The sequence below is a fragment of the Pseudophryne corroboree genome, chromosome 5, assembly GCF_028390025.1.
Source record: "Pseudophryne corroboree isolate aPseCor3 chromosome 5, aPseCor3.hap2, whole genome shotgun sequence".
NCBI classification, from domain to species: Eukaryota; Metazoa; Chordata; class Amphibia; order Anura; family Myobatrachidae; genus Pseudophryne; species Pseudophryne corroboree.
This window is the reverse complement of record NC_086448.1, coordinates 730,893,683-730,911,765: the sequence shown is the minus strand read 5'-3', so window position 1 is coordinate 730,911,765 and position 18,083 is coordinate 730,893,683. Positions and strand designations below refer to the sequence as shown.

The following is an 18,083-nucleotide window of genomic DNA, read 5'->3' as shown; positions in this document are numbered from 1 at the left end:
ATCCACTTCCACCTCGTGCTGAAGCTGCTGCCACTAGTCATGGCCGAGACGATGAAATGCCAGCAACGTCGTCTGCCAAGGCCGATGCCCAATGTCATAGTACATAGCATGTCAAATCCAAAACACCAAATATCAGTAAAAAAAGGACTCCAAAACCTAAAAATAAAATTGTCGGAGGAGAAGCGTAAACTTGCCAATATGCCATTTACCACACGGAGTGGCAAGGAACGGCTGAGGCCCTGGCCTATGTTCATGGCTAGTGGTTCAGCTTCACATGAGGATGGAAGCACTCAGCCTCTCGCTAGAAAATTGAAAAGACTCAAGCTGGCAAAAGCACCGCAAAGAACTGTGCGTTCTTCGAAATCCCAAATCCACAAGGAGAGTCCAATTGTGTCGGTTGCGATGCCTGACCTTCCCAACACTGGACGTGAAGAGCATGCGCCTTCCACCATTTGCATGCCCCCTGCAAGTGCTGGAAGGAGCACCCGCAGTCCAGTTCCTGATAGTCAGATTGAAGATGTCAGTGTTGAAGTACACCAGGATGAGGAGGATATGGGTGTTGCTGGCGCTGGGGAGGAAATTGACCAGGAGGATTCTGATGGTGAGGTGGTTTGTTTAAGTCAGGCACCCGGGGAGACACCTGTTGTCCGTGGGAGGAATATGGCCGTTGACATGCCTGGTGAAAATACCAAAAAAATCAGCTCTTCAGTGTGGAGGTATTTCAACAGAAAAGCGGACAACAGGTGTCAAGCCGTGTGTTGCCTTTGTCAAGCTGTAATAAGTAGGGGTAAGGACGTTAACCACCTCGGAACATCCTCCCTTATACGTCACCTGCAGCGCATTCATAATAAGTCAGTGACAAGTTCAAAAACTTTGGGTGACAGCGGAAGCAGTCCACTGACCAGTAAATCCCTTCCTCTTGTAACCAAGCTCACGCAAACCACCCCACCAACTCCCTCAGTGTCAATTTCCTCCTTCCCCAGGAATGCCAATAGTCCTGCAGGCCATGTCACTGGCAATTCTGACGATTCCTCTCCTGCCTGGGATTCCTCCGATGCATCCTTGCGTGTAACGCCTACTGCTGCTGGCGCTGCTGTTGTTGCTGCTGGGAGTCGATGGTCATCCCAGAGGGGAAGTCGGAAGACCACTTGTACTACTTCCAGTAAGCAATTGACTGTCCAACAGTCCTTTGCGAGGAAGATGAAATATCACAGTAGTCATCCTGCTGCAAAGCGGATAACTGAGGCCTTGACAACTATGTTGGTGTTAGACGTGCGTCCGGTATCCGCCGTTAGTTCACAGGGAACTACACAATTTCTTGAGGTAGTGTGCCCCCGTTACCAAATACCATCTAGGTTCCACTTCTCTAGGCAGGCGATACCGAAAATGTACATAGACCTCAGAAAAAGACTCACCAGTGTCCTAAAAAATGCAGCTGTACCCAATGTCCACTTAACCACGGACATGTGGACAAGTGGAGCAGGGCAGGGTCAGGACTATATGACTGTGACAGCCCACTGGGTAGATATATGGACTCCCGCCGCAAGAACAGCAGCGGCGGCACCAGTAGCAGTATCTCGCAAACGCCAACTCTTTCCTAGGCAGGCTACGCTTTGTATCACCGCTTTCCAGAATACGCACACAGCTGAAAACCTCTTACGGCAACTGAGGAAGATCATCGCGGAATGGCTTACCCCAATTGGACTCTCCTGTGGATTTGTGGCATCGGACAACGCCAGCAATATTGTGTGTGCATTAAATATGGGCAAATTCCAGCACGTCCCATGTTTTGCACATACCTTGAATTTGGTGGTGCAGAATTTTTTAAAAAACGACAGGGGCGTGCAAGAGATGCTGTCGGTGGCCAGAAGAATTGCGGGACACTTTCGGCGTACAGGCACCACGTACAGAAGACTGGAGCACCACCAAAAACTACTGAACCTGCCCTGCCATCATCTGAAGCAAGAAGTGGTAACGAGGTGGAATTCAACCCTCTATATGCTTCAGAGGTTGGAGGAGCAGCAAAAGGCCATTCAAGCCTATACAATTGAGCACGATATAGGAGGTGGAATGCACCTGTCTCAAGCGCAGTGGAGAATGATTTCAACGTTGTGCAAGGTTCTGATGCCCTTTGAACTTGCCCCACGTGAAGTCAGTTCAGACACTGCCAGCCTGAGTCAGGTCATTCCCCTCATCAGGCTTTTGCAGAAGAAGCTGGAGACATTGAAGGAGGAGCTAACACGGAGCGATTCCGCTAGGCATGTGGGACTTGTGGATGGAGCCCTTAATTCGCTTAACAAGGATTCACGGGTGGTCAATCTGTTGAAATCAGAGCACTACATTTTGGCCACCGTGCTCGATCCTAGATTTAAAGCCTACCTTGGATCTCTCTTTCCGGCAGACACAAGTCTGCTGGGGTTGAAAGACCTGCTGGTGAGAAAATTGTCAAGTCAAGCGGAACGCGACCTGTCAACATCTCCTCCTTCACATTCTCCCGCAACTGGGGGTGCGAGGAAAAGGCTCAGAATTCCGAGCCCACCCGCTGGCGGTGATGCAGGGCAGTCTGGAGCGACTGCTGATGCTGACATCTGGTCCGGACTGAAGGACCTGACAACGATTACGGACATGTCGTCTACTGTCACTGCATATGATTCTCTCACCATTGAAAGAATGGTGGAGGATTATATGAGTGACCGCATCCAAGTAGGCACGTCACACAGTCCGTACTTATACTGGCAGGAAAAAGAGGCAATTTGGAGGCCCTTGCACAAACTGGCTTTATTCTACCTAAGTTGCCCTCCCACAAGTGTGTACTCCGAAAGAGTGTTTAGTGCCGCCGCTCACCTTGTCAGCAATCGGCGTACGAGGTTACATCCAGAAAATGTGGAGAAGATGATGTTCATTAAAATGAATTATAATCAATTCCTCCGTGGAGACATTGACCAGCAGCAATTGCCTCCACAAAGTACACAGGGAGCCAGAGGCGTCACTAGGGTTGGTGTCACCCGGTGTGATAACTCATGGTGTCACCCCCCTCCACCCCCCCTCCCCCCCCACCATAGTCCTCCTCCTGTATCACACCACACGGAACCCTTAGTAATGTACTAGTACTAGTTGTACTTGTAAATCATAATTCCTGTATATCACTGGATGCAATGGCAATAGTAGTGACATGAACAGCTAATAAAATTAATATTATACCTTTAAATTACAATATCATATGCACAGCCTAAATGTAATAACATTTACATGGGTTAGGTGAATTAGACTCAACGCCTAAATTATTACACTCAACAGTTTCATAACTTTCTGGCCACAAACTGTCTTGCAATGCAATGAGGTTTTTTCGTGTGTTACCCATGATTCTGAATATGGCATAAAGATGATGACTGATAATCAATAAAAGTAAAACAGGTAAGTATAGATTCTCAGCGGCACTCAGCTTCTCAGTATAAAAGATACGGACAAGATCTGCTTATCAACGTTTCAATATATCTTCATATATTTTCGTCAGGATGAAAATATGAAAATATATTGAAACGTTGATAAGCAGTACTTGTCCGTATCTTTTATACTGAGAAGCTGAGTGCCGCGCCGACGAGAATAAATATATATATATATATATATATAATTAACTTAAAGTAATACTGGATTATATTGAAATGAACAGTTTATTTGGTACAAATAAATGGTACTGATTTCAATACACTCTTTAGGGGAAAAAATATATACATATATGTAGACAGGCGCAAGCGGCACTCAGCAGGCTGAAATCGGAGCTTATATGATAATCACTTTAATGGCAACGGGCCGACATGTTTCGGAGAAACCCTCTCCGTCCTCAGGACCAGAGGACTGAGAGGGTTTCTCCGAAACATGTCGGCCCGTTTCCATTAAAGTGATTATCATATCCGGTCTGATTTCAGCCTGCTGAGTACCGCCTGCGCCTGTCTACATATTTGGTGGTATTTGATAGTCCACGAGGAGGGCACCGCTGCATTTTTCCACACGTTGACCCGAGTGCCGGACCTCATTTTGGAGTATACATATATATATTTAATCGGCAGTGTATTTTTCTAGCTGTAAATACTAACTTTTGATCACGTTTTTGAACACACTGAACTGGCAGAAGCCACAATCCAGGGAGTGACTGCTGCTGAAGACTGAGGTGCGCACTTGACTGCAGAGCCGATCCTCCCTCTTGTAACGAAGCTGCTGCACTCCTACTACAGGTCACAGTCCCCTCCCACTTCTCCCTCCCAGCATGGCAAGCGGCACTAGCATGCGTGATAACATCATCACATCACGCTGTGTGCGATTCCCGAGACCCGGCCGCGGCGGTGTTCTGCAGGGTTGGAGGCGCCGGGCGGGTGTGCATTGATAGCACATCACGCTGTGTGCGCTTCCCGAGACCCGGCCGCGGCGGTGTTGTGCAGGGTTGGAGATGCCGGGCGGGTGTGTATTGATAGCGGGCCGGCATTAAGAGCGGCGCTTACTACTGGGGAGGCGGGGTGTGCACACTGCCGCGGACGTGACACTGGATGAGAATGTGCTGATGGGGGTGTGCGGCTGCTCTATTTGGTGTCACCCCATGGAGGGGTGACACCCGGGTGCGGGCCGCACCCCCCGCACCCCCCTCATGACGCCACTGCAGGGAGCTGAGATGGTGGATTCCAATGGGGACGAATTGATAATCTGTGAGGAGGGGGATGTACACGGTGATATATCGGAGGATGATGATGAGGTGGACATCTTGCCTCTGTAGAGCCAGTTTGTGCAAGGAGAGATTAATTGCTTCTTTTTTGGTGGGGGTCCAAACCAACCCGTCATTTCAGTCACAGTCGTGTGGCAGACCCTGTCACTGAAATGATGGGTTGGTTAAAGTGTGCATGTCCTGTTTATACAACATAAGGGTGGGTGGGAGGGCCCAAGGACAATTCCATCTTGCACCTCTTTTCTCTTTAATTTTTCTTTGCGTCATGTGCTGTTTGTGGAATGTTTTTGGAAGGGCCATCCTGCGTGACACTGCAGTGCCACTCCTATATGGGCCCGGTGTTTGTGTCGGCCACTAGGGTCGCTTATCTTACTCACACAGCTACCTCATTGCACCTCTTTTTTTCTTTGCGTCATGTGCTGTTTGGGGAGGGTTTTTTGGAAGGGCCATCCTGCGTGACACTGCAGTGCCACTCCTAGATGGGCCCGGTGTTTGTGTCGGCCACTAGGGTCGCTTATCTTACTCACACAGCTACCTCATTGCGCCTCTTTTTTTCATTGCGTCATGTGCTGTTTGGGGAGGGTTTTTTGGAAGGGCCATCCTGCGTGACACTGCAGTGCCACTCCTAGATGGGCACGGTGTTTGTGTCGGCCACTAGGGTCGCTTATCTTACTCACACAGCTACCTCATTGCGCCTCTTTTTTTCTTTGCGTCATGTGCTGTTTGGGGAGGGTTTTTTGGAAGGGCCATCCTGCGTGACACTGCAGTGCCACTCCTAGATGGGCACGGTGTTTGTGTCGGCCACTAGGGTCGCTTATCTTACTCACACAGCTACCTCATTGCGCCTCTTTTTTTCTTTGCGTCATGTGCTGTTTGGGGAGGGTTTTTTGGAAGGGCCATCCTGCGTGACACTGCAGTGCCACTCCTAGATGGGCCCGGTGTTTGTGTCGGCCACTAGGGTCGCTTATCTTACTCACACAGCTACCTCATTGCGCCTCTTTTTTTCTTTGCGTCATGTGCTGTTTGGGGAGGGTTTTTTGGAAGGGCCATCCTGCGTGACACTGCAGTGCCACTCCTAGATGGGCCCGGTGTTTGTGTCGGCCACTAGGGTCGCTTATCTTACTCACACAGCTACCTCATTGCGCCTCTTTTTTTCTTTGCGTCATGTGCTGTTTGGGGAGGGTTTTTTGGAAGGGCCATCCTGCGTGACACTGCAGTGCCACTCCTAGATGGGCACGGTGTTTGTGTCGGCCACTAGGGTCGCTTATCTTACTCACACAGCTACCTCATTGCGCCTCTTTTTTTCTTTGCGTCATGTGCTGTTTGGGGAGGGTTTTTTGGAAGGGCCATCCTGCGTGACACTGCAGTGCCACTCCTAGATGGGCCCGGTGTTTGTGTCGGCCACTAGGGTCGCTTATCTTACTCACACAGCTACCTCATTGCGCCTCTTTTTTTCTTTGCGTCATGTGCTGTTTGGGGAGGGTTTTTTGGAAGGGCCATCCTGCGTGACACTGCAGTGCCACTCCTAGATGGGCCCGGTGTTTGTGTCGGCCACTAGGGTCGCTTATCTTACTCACACAGCTACCTCATTGCGCCTCTTTTTTTCTTTGCGTCATGTGCTGTTTGGGGAGGGTTTTTTGGAAGGGCCATCCTGCGTGACACTGCAGTGCCACTCCTAGATGGGCACGGTGTTTGTGTCGGCCACTAGGGTCGCTTAGCTTAGTCATCCAGCGACCTAGGTGCAAATTTTAGGACTAAAAATAATATTGTGAGGTGTGAGGTATTCAGAATAGACTGAAAATGAGTGGAAATTATGGTCTTTGAGGTTAATAATACTTTGGGAACAAAATGACCCCCAAATTCTATGATTTAAGCTGTTTTTTAGTGTTTTTTAAAAAAAACACCCGAATCCAAAACACACCCGAATCCGACAAAAAAAATTCGGTGAGGTTTTGCCAAAACGCGGTCGAACCCAAAACACGTCCGCGGAACCGAACCCAAAACCAAAACACAAAACCCGAAAAATTTCAAGTGCACATCTCTACTTTATTCTGCTGTAGCCAATGACAGGTCAACTTGGCCTTGTGTTTTGGATCATTGTCATGTTGGAACGCCCAAGTACGTCCCATGCGCAGCTTCCGGGCTGATGAGTGCAAATTTTCCTCCAGTATTTTCTGATAACATGCTGCATTCATCTTGCCATCAATTTTGACCAAGTTTCCAGTGCCTTTGTAGTTCAAACATCTCTAAAACATCAGCGATCCACCTCCGTGTTTCACAGTAGGAATGGTGTACCTTTCATCATAGGCCTTGTTGACTCCTTTCCAAATGTAACGTTTATGGTTGTGGCCAAAAAGTTAAATTTTGGTATCCTCACTCCAAATGACTTTGTTCCAGAAGTTTTGAGGCTTGTCTCTGTGCTGTTTGGAGTATTGTAAGCGGGATGCTTTGTGGCATTTGCGTAGTAATGGCTTTCTTCTGGCGACTCGACCATGAAGCCCATTTTTCTTCGAATGCCTCCTTATTGTGTATCTAGAAACAACCACACCACTTTTTTTCAGAGAGTCCTGTATTTCAGCTGAAGTTATTTGTGGATTTTTCTTTGCATCCCGAACAATTTTCCTGGCAGTTGTGGCTGAAATTTTTGTTGGTCTACCTGACCGTGATTTGGTTTTCCACAGAATCCCTCATTTTCCACTTCTTAATTAGAGTTTGAACACTGCTGATTGGCATTCTCAATTGCTTGGATATCTTTTTTATATCCCCTTTTATATCCCTTTCCTGTTTTATACAGTTCAATTACCTTTTCCCGCAGATACTTTGACAATTCTTTTGCTTTCCCCATGACTCAGAATCCAGACACGTCAGTGCAGCATTGGATGAAAGATGCAAGGGTCTTTCAGGAGTCCAGAAACTCACTGACCTTTTATACACACACACTGATTACAAGCAAACAGATCACAGGTGAGGATGGTTACCTTTACTAGCCATTCAAACCCGTTTGTGTCAACTTGTGTGCATGTTATCAGGCCAAAATCTCTAGGGTATGTAAACTTTTGACCAGGGTCATTTGGGTAGTTTCTGTTGTCATTATGATTTAAAAAGAGTAAACACAGTAGTTTGACAATAAATGGCTTCACCCAACCACTAACCATGAGTGAAAGAAAAGTTTGTGAGTTATCATTCATATTCTCTGACAAATGGCCAGAAAATGGCAAATTCTGCTAGGGTATGTAAACTTATGCACACAACTGTATATATATATAAATATATATATATATATATATATAGATCTGAATGAATGAAATATTCTTATTAAATACTTTGTTCTTTACATAGTTGAATGTGCTGACAACAAAATCACACAAAAATTATCAATGGAAATCAAATTTATTAACCCATGGAGGTCTGGATTTGGAGTCACACTCCAAATCAAAGTGGAAAAACACACTACAGGCTGATCCAACTATTGATGTAATGTCCTTAAAACAAGTCAAAATGAGGCTCAGTAGTGTGTGTGGCCTCCACGGGCCTGTATTACCTCCCTACAACGCCTGGGCATGCTCCTGATGAGGTGGCGGATGGTCTCCTGAGGCATCTCCTCCCAGACCTGGACTAAAGCATCCGCCAACTCCTGGACAGTCTGTGGTACAACGTGGCATTGGTGGATGGAGCGAGACATGATGTCCCAGATGTGCTCAATTGGATTCAGGTCTGGGGAACGGGCGGGCCAGTCCATAGCATCAATGCCTTCGTCTTGCAGGAACTGCTGACACACTCCAGCCACATGAGGTCTAGCATTGTCTTGCATTAGAAGGAACCCAGGGCCAACCGCACCAGGATATGGTCTCACAAGGGGTCTGAGGATCTCATCTCGGTACCTAATGGCAGTCAGGCTAACTAAGAAATGCCACCCCACACCATTACTGACCCACTGCCAAACCGGTCATGCTGGAGGATGTTGCAGGCAGCAGAACATTCTCCTTGGTGTCTCCAGACTCTGTTACATCTGTCACATATGCTCAGTGAGAACCTGCTTTCATCTGTGAAGAGCACAGGGCGCCAGTGGCGAATTTGCCAATCTTGGTGTTCTCTGGCAAATGCCAAACGTTCTGCACGGTGTTGGGCTGTAAGCACAACCCCCACCTATGGACGTCGGGCCCTCATACCACCCTCATGGAGTCTGTTTCTGATCGACACATGCAGATTTGTGGCTTGCTGGAGGTCATTTTTCAGGGCACTGGCAGTGCTTCTCCTGTTCCTCCTTGCACAAAGGCGGAGGTAGCGGTCCTGCTGCTGGGTTGTTGCCCTCCTACGGCCTCCTCCACGTCTCCTGATGTACTGGCCTGTCACCTGGTAGCGCCTCCATGCTCTGGACACTACGCTGACAGACACAGCAAACCTTCTTGCCACAGCTTGCATTGATGTGCCATCCTGGATGAGCTGCACTACCTGAGCCACTTGTGTGGGTTGTAGACTCCATCTCATGCTACCACTAGAGTGAAAGCACCGCCAGCTTTCAAAAGTGACCAAAACATCAGCCAGAAAGCATAGGAGCTGAGAAGTGGTCTGTGGTCACCACCTGCAGAACAACTCCTTTATTGGGGGTGTCTTGCTAATTGCCTATAACTTCCACCTGTTGTCTATTCCATTTGCACAACAGCATGTGAAATTGATTGTCAATCGGTGTTGCTTCCTAAGTGGACAGTTTGATTTCACAGAAGTGTGATTGACTTGGAGTTACATTGTGTTGTTTAAGTGTTCCCTTTATTTTTTTGAGCAGTGTATATATATATATATATATATATATATATATATATATATATATACACACACACTCCGGCACTCCAACAACTTACTGTAAATGAACTCTGCAAAAATGTGAAATTTGGCTCTGTGTTCTATATAATTCCTAGCATGCCAGCTAGTGTGTACACATAGGCAGAAAGAATGGTTGTCACTCAAGGATTTGAAAGTGAAAATATATTGTGAACAAAGTTACAGAATCTTGTGACTTTGTTTACAATATACATTTTCACTTTAAAAAATCGTGGCCCTCATTCCGAGTTGTTCGCTCGCTAGCTGCTTTTAGCAGCATTGCACACGCTAGGCCGCCGCCCTCTGGGAGTGTATCTTAGCTTAGCATACTTGCTAACGAAAGGTTAGCAGTTCTGCTATTAAATATTTCCCTGCAGTTTCTGAGTAGCTCCAGACCTACTCCTAGATTGCAATCACTGCAGACTGTTTGGTTCCTGGTTTGACGTCACATACACGCCCTGCGTTCGGCCAGCCACTCCCCCGTTTCCCCAGGCACACCTGCGTTTTTACCTGACATGCCTGCGTTTTTTAGCACACTCCCGGAAAACGCTCTGTTTCCGCCCAGAAACACCCACTTCCTGTCAATCACTCATCGATCAGCAGGGCGACTGTAAATCGTCGCTCGGCCCTGTGTAAAATTGCATAGCTTTGTGTGAAAGTACTTAGCGCGTGCGCCCTGCGGCCCATACGCATGCGCAGAACTGCCAGTTTTTAGCCTGATCGCAATTCTGCTAAAAACGGCAGCGATCGAACAACTCGGAATGACCCCCCATGAGTGTTGTCCCTTTTGTCTGTATATGTATAATGATGCAATTCACCCCAACCCACCTAGTGGCCACCTGCATCTCCCCTTTGAGAGGTGTGGTGGGGGGTTAGTGCAGGTTGAGGGGCGCAAAACTGAAGCTTTGCCTAGGGTGCATAGAGACCTTGCACCAGCCCTGCCCGATGACCTATTATAATATTTAGAAAGACTAACGAGTAAGGTATGGTCCGGGCCGTAGAGGGATTGGCTGGGCCAGGGTAATGCAGGGGGTGTGTCCTCACCACAAAGGTGTGGCCACACCTCCTTCAAAACAACAAGTGAATAAAATACAGTCTAGGCGCTGTGAACTGACTGCTGTTCACCCCTCAGAATGGTGGGAGGTGTTCTATCAGGCGATCACTAACCCCCCTGCAGGCAGAGGAGACCAGGGTGTATTTTAATTAGCATTGTTCCTAACTTTTACAGACTGCATATTAGAAAAGTCACTATGGATGGTAAGTCCTGAATAAATGTATAAAATTTGTCAGTTGTAGGGAGAGTTCGGGGCATAGGGCCACCTGGGTTGGTGTGGCCTGGATGGTTTGAGGCATCATATTGAAATACTTAAATCTAGCACTTTGTAGCACCTAATTGTTTCTAACCAAGATAACACTTTTTAACACTTTTATTATTACCTTTCACCTATGTCACACTTTCAACACGTAGCTGCTGCTTCTTATTAATGTAACACCTTTAATACTTTAAATGCTACCTCTCACTAGTGTGATGCCTTGGGACGGGTTGGCTTATGCTGGCCTCGGGGGTCCCGTGCATTGAACTTGAACCTTAAGGGTTAGGGACCCACCAGATCAGGTCACCTGGTCGCGGTTGGTGGGTCCATATTTTTGGAAAAATTATGCTAAGCACCTGTGTTAAATTGTAGAGTTGATTTTAATTACTCTGATTAGCAGTGTGTAGTGCTTGGAGTGTGCACCTGCATATTCTCTTTCTTTCCCAGTACATTCATAAATATTCTGTACATGCTACAAAGTTGTTTACAAATGTGTTGCCAATATTTGCATTTTTATTAAGTTATGTTATTAATTTTATCTTATTATCAAATTAAATGTGATTTAGTAATAAGAACACGTATGAAACTAAATCTGCATTATCTGTACACTTGTAATTTACATATGCCATTTAACTGCGTGTGTACTATGATTACACCAAAATGAATTATATTAGTTAGTATTTTCATTGAGTCTGTTTGTATTAATTGGTGACATTGACATATCATGGTAAGCATATTTCCTAGTTCATTTTTTCTTTGGGTTTGAAGTTTCATAATCTGCTTTTATTAAACCTTTGCCTCCTACTCGTCTATAATGTGTATACTGTTTATTAGACATTGCTACTGTACCATTATAATGTTGGCAGCGGCAGTAAATGATATTGTGGGTGGCACTCCTGCAATCGTGCAAGTGAGGGCGGGGCTTCATGTAACCAGGACCGTGCTGTAATTTGTGTTGTGCAATGTCAATCTCCATTCAACACACACAGAGTTTTACAGTGGCAGGTGCACATTAATTATTCAGTATGACTCATTACATTCCTACAGTACCAAATGAATGTGGGAAGATTGTATGTAAAATGTTCCACATTACCATAAAACAAAAGATACAAGTGTCACAGGCCTTGGGGCTTTCACAATATGACTGATACAGTACTCTGGAAGAAAATATTTAATTGAAATTAGATTTTATATACACACCGTAATAATGACAGATTTTATCCATGCTGTGACTTTTATCAAGATTAAACAAGTTATTGGAGACTTTATTCAGTATTCACATACTGTATTTTAAAAAAAAAGAACAAGTAGAGTAGACATACACACACATTGCAGACCGCTTTGTGTTTTCGAAGAGTACATTAAGCGTTAAAGTTCCTTCTAGGCTGTGGAACTTGCCGCATGGCTGGTCATTACATCTCCGCTTGTGCTGAAGATTGCTCAGTCACTCTGGTTTGCTGAGATGGCGCGCTCCGGAGATTGGTATGATGTTGGTGCAACTTTAACTTGGCAAAAGAGCACACAGAGATACATGACCCAAGGAAGCTGATATGAAAGTCAAGAATCTTCTCAATTGCAGAATGTAGACCTGACAAGTGTACAGTCTCATCCCAGAGGAGCACCTTTAGGTTTTGCATAATATGCATTTTCTGGACTAAAAGTTTATTGTGCTAGTTCAGGGCATCAACACTGCAGGATTCATTCTACAGATTAATGTCTGAGGAGACTGAATTTTCACCTACTGTCTCCTGCAACCACAGGGAGTACATAGCCTTGTTACACTACATTAAGATTAAAGAAATACAAATATTATTTTCAATAACTAAAACATAAGGCTCATCCTGTTTGAACTTGGGCTATTCTGTCCTGTTAGCCAGCCCTTGCCTCCCCAGGAACTGGCTTCTTAGCTTTGGACTCAAAGTGAGTTTCTGCTTGAGGTGTTAGGAGTATAGCCTCCTCCTTCTGATTATTACTCTCTCTGGGGTTACCCTATCAACTATAAAACATAAGGACTTAAGAGACAGAGGCTGCAGCCACCTGGATTTTGTGCCACGCCTAACATCAAGATCAACGACCCCAGCGGAAGACATCGGAGAAGTAGAAGCAGCAACAGAGATGTCATAGATCCAGCTGCTCATAACTTCTCTGCAGGATTATAGGTGCCCTGTCTATAACTGGTACCTTATATAATGGGCCTAGCCTCTTTTGGCAAGGGCATCTTTCCATCCACATCAGACAGTAACATGGAAACTCTCCCTTGTATTCTCCACATAGACAGCATGAGCGTTTATTGTACAGGTTGAGTATCCCATATCCAAATATTCCAAAATATGGAATATTCCGAAATACGGACTTTTGTGAGTGAAAGTGAGATAGTGAAACCTTTGTTTTCTGATGGCTCAATGTACACAAACTTTGTTTAATACACAAAGTTATAAAAAAATATTGTATTAAATGACCTTCAGGCTGTGTGTATAAGGTGTATATGAAACATAAATGAATTGTGTGAATGTACACACACATTGTTTAATGCACAAAGTTATTTAAAATACTGGCTAATATGACCTTCAGGCTGTGTGTATAAGGTGTATGTGAAACATAAATGCATTATGTGCTTAGACTTAGGTTCTATTGCCATGATATCTCATTATGGTATGCAATTATTCCAAAATAAGGAAAAAATCCGATATCCAAAATACTTCTGGTCCCAAGCATTTTGAATAAGGGATACTCAACCTGTAATTGTCAGACTTCAATACATACGGTAGAATATAAAACGGACCCACTTTTGAATAAACACACATGCATCATAAGCAATAATGACCAAAGCCATTTCTGAAATTCGTAGTCCGAAAAAAAGAGGACCCAGTTTATCAAACAACATCTAAAAGGATATACCTTTTCATTCATTATTGGTCAAAATGGTTCAAGATTAGGAGCCAAATACTGTTTAACAGATGGCCAATAGCTACAAGTACCAAGACTTTGGCAATTAAGCCACGAAAGTTAAAAGGCAAAACCAGGTTGGACCTAATATGAACATGAAACTGCGAAAGCTATATTCTAAAACTTCACAATTTTATTAATTTTATTAATGTAACACATAATACAAGCATTAATACATATAAATTATTTTAAAAACATACTTTAAAAGAGAAGATTGAAGAATAATTATTATTTCTGAATGGGTAGTGGATACAGTAGGTGGGATAAAGGGGTTAGAGGCTAATACAGTAGGAAATTAAAAAAAAACTTGGATTAGTCACAAGATTATCAAAATCTAAAAAAAGTGAAGCATCCAGAAGAGTTTTTAGGAATTGAAATGGTCAAAGAAATGGGCCACGCTGTTCCTGTTTGCTGTTAATGTTCCTGTTTTTGGGGTCTATTCATGAATAAGTGAAAAGTGTGGAGAAGTGAGCCACTGGAGAAGTTGCCCATGGCAACCAATCAGCACTGAAGTAATATTTATAATTTGCATACTATACAGTTGTACGGAGTAGCTGATTGGTTGCTATGGGCAACTTCTCCACAGGCTCCCTTCTCTACTCTTTTTACTGCTTCATGATTAGACCCATTTATCATCTCATTTTGTAAATATACTTAATATATTTTTCAATTCATTATTCTGAATATTGATGGCATTTGTATAACATTTTAATAAATAATAAACTTTACATTTTAGCTGTCTATTGTGCGATTCTGTGCCGCATCAGTAAGTTTTCAGGAAAGTGGCCAGCGCTGGGCAGGCATGAGGTGAAACACCACCAGCAGTCAGCATCCAGTGAGAGTTTGCAAAGGTACAGTATTTAAGTTTAGTTTTATTAATTTGACATTTCCCTTGGATACATTCATCCTTCTGCTCATATACAGTATGATGAGTATGCTACATTTAAGCATTAGCCCAAAACATACTCACAGGGCTTGATTCAATTAGCGTCGCTGTGCTATTGAACATCCCGTGAAGTTCTGCTGTGCAAAGATTTTTAGGGTTCCCTGAACATCACATTTATCTGCCCATCTTTATGGGGTACAAGCAGGAGTGTAGCCAGAAATTTGTGGTCCCCATAGAAACATTTTGAAGGGGACCCTGTTCAAATGCTTCTAGAGAGACACCTCTTGGCAGCAGTTGTAAATTTTATCTCCCATAATAGTGAACTAGTTTATTACATAGTAGAACCTTAGTTAATGGTACGCCCCACAGTAGTGCCCTCATTTATTTTATGAATCCTAGTTGTTGCCCTCCAGTAGTTCACATTATGTCACATTGTAGGGCTTCCAGTACACATTATGCCACACAGTATCCCCAATTCACATTATGGCATACAGTGCCTCCATTTCATATTGTGCCACATTACAGTGCCCCAGTTCATATTATGAAACATTATAATACCCTCCAGTTCATTTTATACCACATTAAAAGCAGGTACAAGTGCATACCTAGATATATTATGGGCCCTAAGGCAAACATTTGTAACCCCTATGTATCACCCAGTTGTGAAAAATGTATATAATACATGTAACTTTGACAGGGAAAGTGGCCCCTCTCAGCTTCACTCCCTGCACCTAAGGTAGCTATGTCCTTGGGTACAAGGAAGATAAACTTGCCATGTTGCTGGATGGAATGTGTTATTCCAGAATGGCACCTCACGGCCATCACTAAGTTTATTGGGTTTTTCGTAGTGTATGTAATTTGAGCATGCCTTTAACATACAACAGCTGTTGGGCCATCAATTTATGCATGGGCCCATAAAAGATAATACAAATTTGTTTTTGTTTGTCCAAAAACAACAGCTTCCGGTTGCACCGTGGAAGGGGAGGAGACTCCTAGAACCAGACGCTGGCGCCTACGCGCAAAGGTATATATTTTTACAGTTCACATTTACAGTTAATATTGAGGCTATATGTGCTTGGATTATGTATCTCCTTATGGACTTTGGGAAGGATAGTGTGAATGTCCATGCAGCTTGCTGTCCTTAATGACGTATATTGGGCAGATTGTGGGCTCGATTCTGATTCCGTTTTAGTACTTAGGAGAAGAAGGAAGCGTAACATTCTACTAGCCACCAATTGTAGCCAGATGAACCTAAGATATGAATTCCATTCACTCCGTGTCACATTTGTGCCCTGGGCGTCTAATCAACTCGCACAGTCCTCGTTATGGCCTGTATATTCCCAATACCTAGGTAGCTCGCTCCAGCTGTCCAATCAGATGCGTGGGTAAATGTAATAGGGTGTGAGAAGCCGGAGGTCCAGGAGTTTGTGCAAGAATGCTTATAGTTTTAATGCAGCAATCATTTACAAGGCAAAACCAATCTGGTTTTGCCTTGTAAATGATTGCCGCTTTAAAACTACGGGCGTTCTCGCACAAACTCCTGCACCTCCGGCTTCTCGCACCCTATTACAGCACACTTACCCCTGGTCTGAGTTCTTCCAATGGCAGCTCCAGTCCTTCAACTTTCTTGAATATGTCGGCAACATAACCACACCAGAGATCCCAATCGCCTTTAATACAGTATGTAAATTGGGTCATATGAGTCGTTTTGCTGAGCTGAGACAATTGATGCTACAAATCTCTTGTATTTGGATATATTGTACTTTGAAAACTGGTAAATAAAAAAATTGTCTTACCTTTGCTGTGTCACATCAGGGCCATTACTAAGGGTGTGCTGTCACCAGCGAGCAGGATCCCGGGGGGTGGCACCTTCAATTCCCCATGGCACCCACATGTGAATTGCAGCTTGCCCAGAACAGCACTCTACAGCCAGTATCACTGCTGCAGACCTGCACTGAGAGGCTAGCGGAGCATCCTAGATCAGGTGGCCCTGTGCACTAGGGGTGACATCATGATGTCACGGATCTAGGAGGCAGGCCTGCACAGAGCGGCATAGAGCCCTGTTATGGCACTGGGTCACATATAGGCATTGAACTGGAATCACAGACGTGGACTTCTAGTAGCAGATTCAATAACAACTAAAATAAAATTATTTTGAACATAGAAAAAAATATATATTTTAATACTATTTTCAAACTAATAAATGCTTTATTTTGATTACTGGTGCCTCTGAGAAGACGAAAGTGATCGGATAGCCAGCTCCCGCATCCTGTTAAATAGGCTTTGCTCTGCATTGTACAGGCAAGCTATTACTGTAGGCAGCTGTCACCAGTGATGTGCACTTAGGGTGGGCAGGGCCTCGTCTCTCATACTCCAGTATACTGGACTATAAAAATTATGAGATTAATAGAAGATATTTATAATTTATACATTTTATTTTTGTATTATTAATATCATCTTTGTATTATGATTAATCATTTGTATAGTCAATACTCACCACCAAATCAGACGTGTGTGTGTGTGTGTGTGTGTGTAACATAGTAACATAGTAATTGAGGTTGAAAAGAGGCAAAATGCCCATCGTGTTCAACCTGTATTTTGTATTAAGTTGAGTTGATTATAATGTACCTGCTGAAGTAATGTTTTATGACTTGTTAACAACTACAAATCATGTTACACCCGGATTAACAACGTCAATATTTTAAATATTGTAACCTTGGATATCCTTTTCAATCAGAAATTCATCCAATCCCCTTTTAAATGCATTTACAGAGTCCACCATTACCATCTCCCCTGGCAAGGAATTCTAAATCCTTACTGCCCTAACAGTAAAGAACCCTTTCCTCCATTGTGTACGTAATGTTCTCTCCTCCAGCCTCAGCGAGTGCCCAGGTGTCCTAAACAGAGTTGTTTTAATAAATAATTCCTCTGATAACTCTTTGTGATGTCCCTTTACATATTTGAAGACATTAATAATATCTCCTCTTAGGCGCCTCTTTTCTAGTGTATACATATTCAACCTAGTAAGCCTTTCCTCAGAATCCATTCCCTCTAGCCCCAATTTAGTAGCTCGCCTTTGTACCCTTTCGAGTTCACCAATATCTTTTTTATACAGTGGTGCCCAAAACTGAGCACAATATTCCAGGTGCAGACGTACCAATGATTTGTACAGTGGTAGAATTACATCCTCGTCCCTTGTCTCAATTCCCCGTTTTATGCACGCTAACACCTTACTTGCCTTCTTTACTGTGCTTTGACATTGTATATGGTTATTAAGCTTATTACCAATGAGTACCCCCAAATCTTTTTCCAAAACTGTTACCCCTAGACTTTCCCCATTTAATATGTAGGATGCAAGTTTGTTTTTCGTCCCGAAATACATAACCCTGCATTTCTCTATCGTCCT

General features: G+C 44.1%; 1 protein-coding gene across 3 annotated transcripts in view; it reads left to right on the top strand.

Annotated features, from left to right (window-relative positions):
- The window catches only part of LOC134928377 (carbonic anhydrase 13-like), a 118,485-nt gene that overhangs the window by 30,653 nt on the left and 69,749 nt on the right, over positions 1–18,083 (top strand). For all 3 annotated transcript variants that reach the window (XM_063924057.1, XM_063924055.1, XM_063924056.1), the window contains exons 2-3: positions 14,528–14,642; positions 15,637–15,701. The gene's annotated coding sequence lies outside the window, so the exon portion shown is untranslated. The remainder of the gene's footprint in view (positions 1–14,527; positions 14,643–15,636; positions 15,702–18,083) is intronic.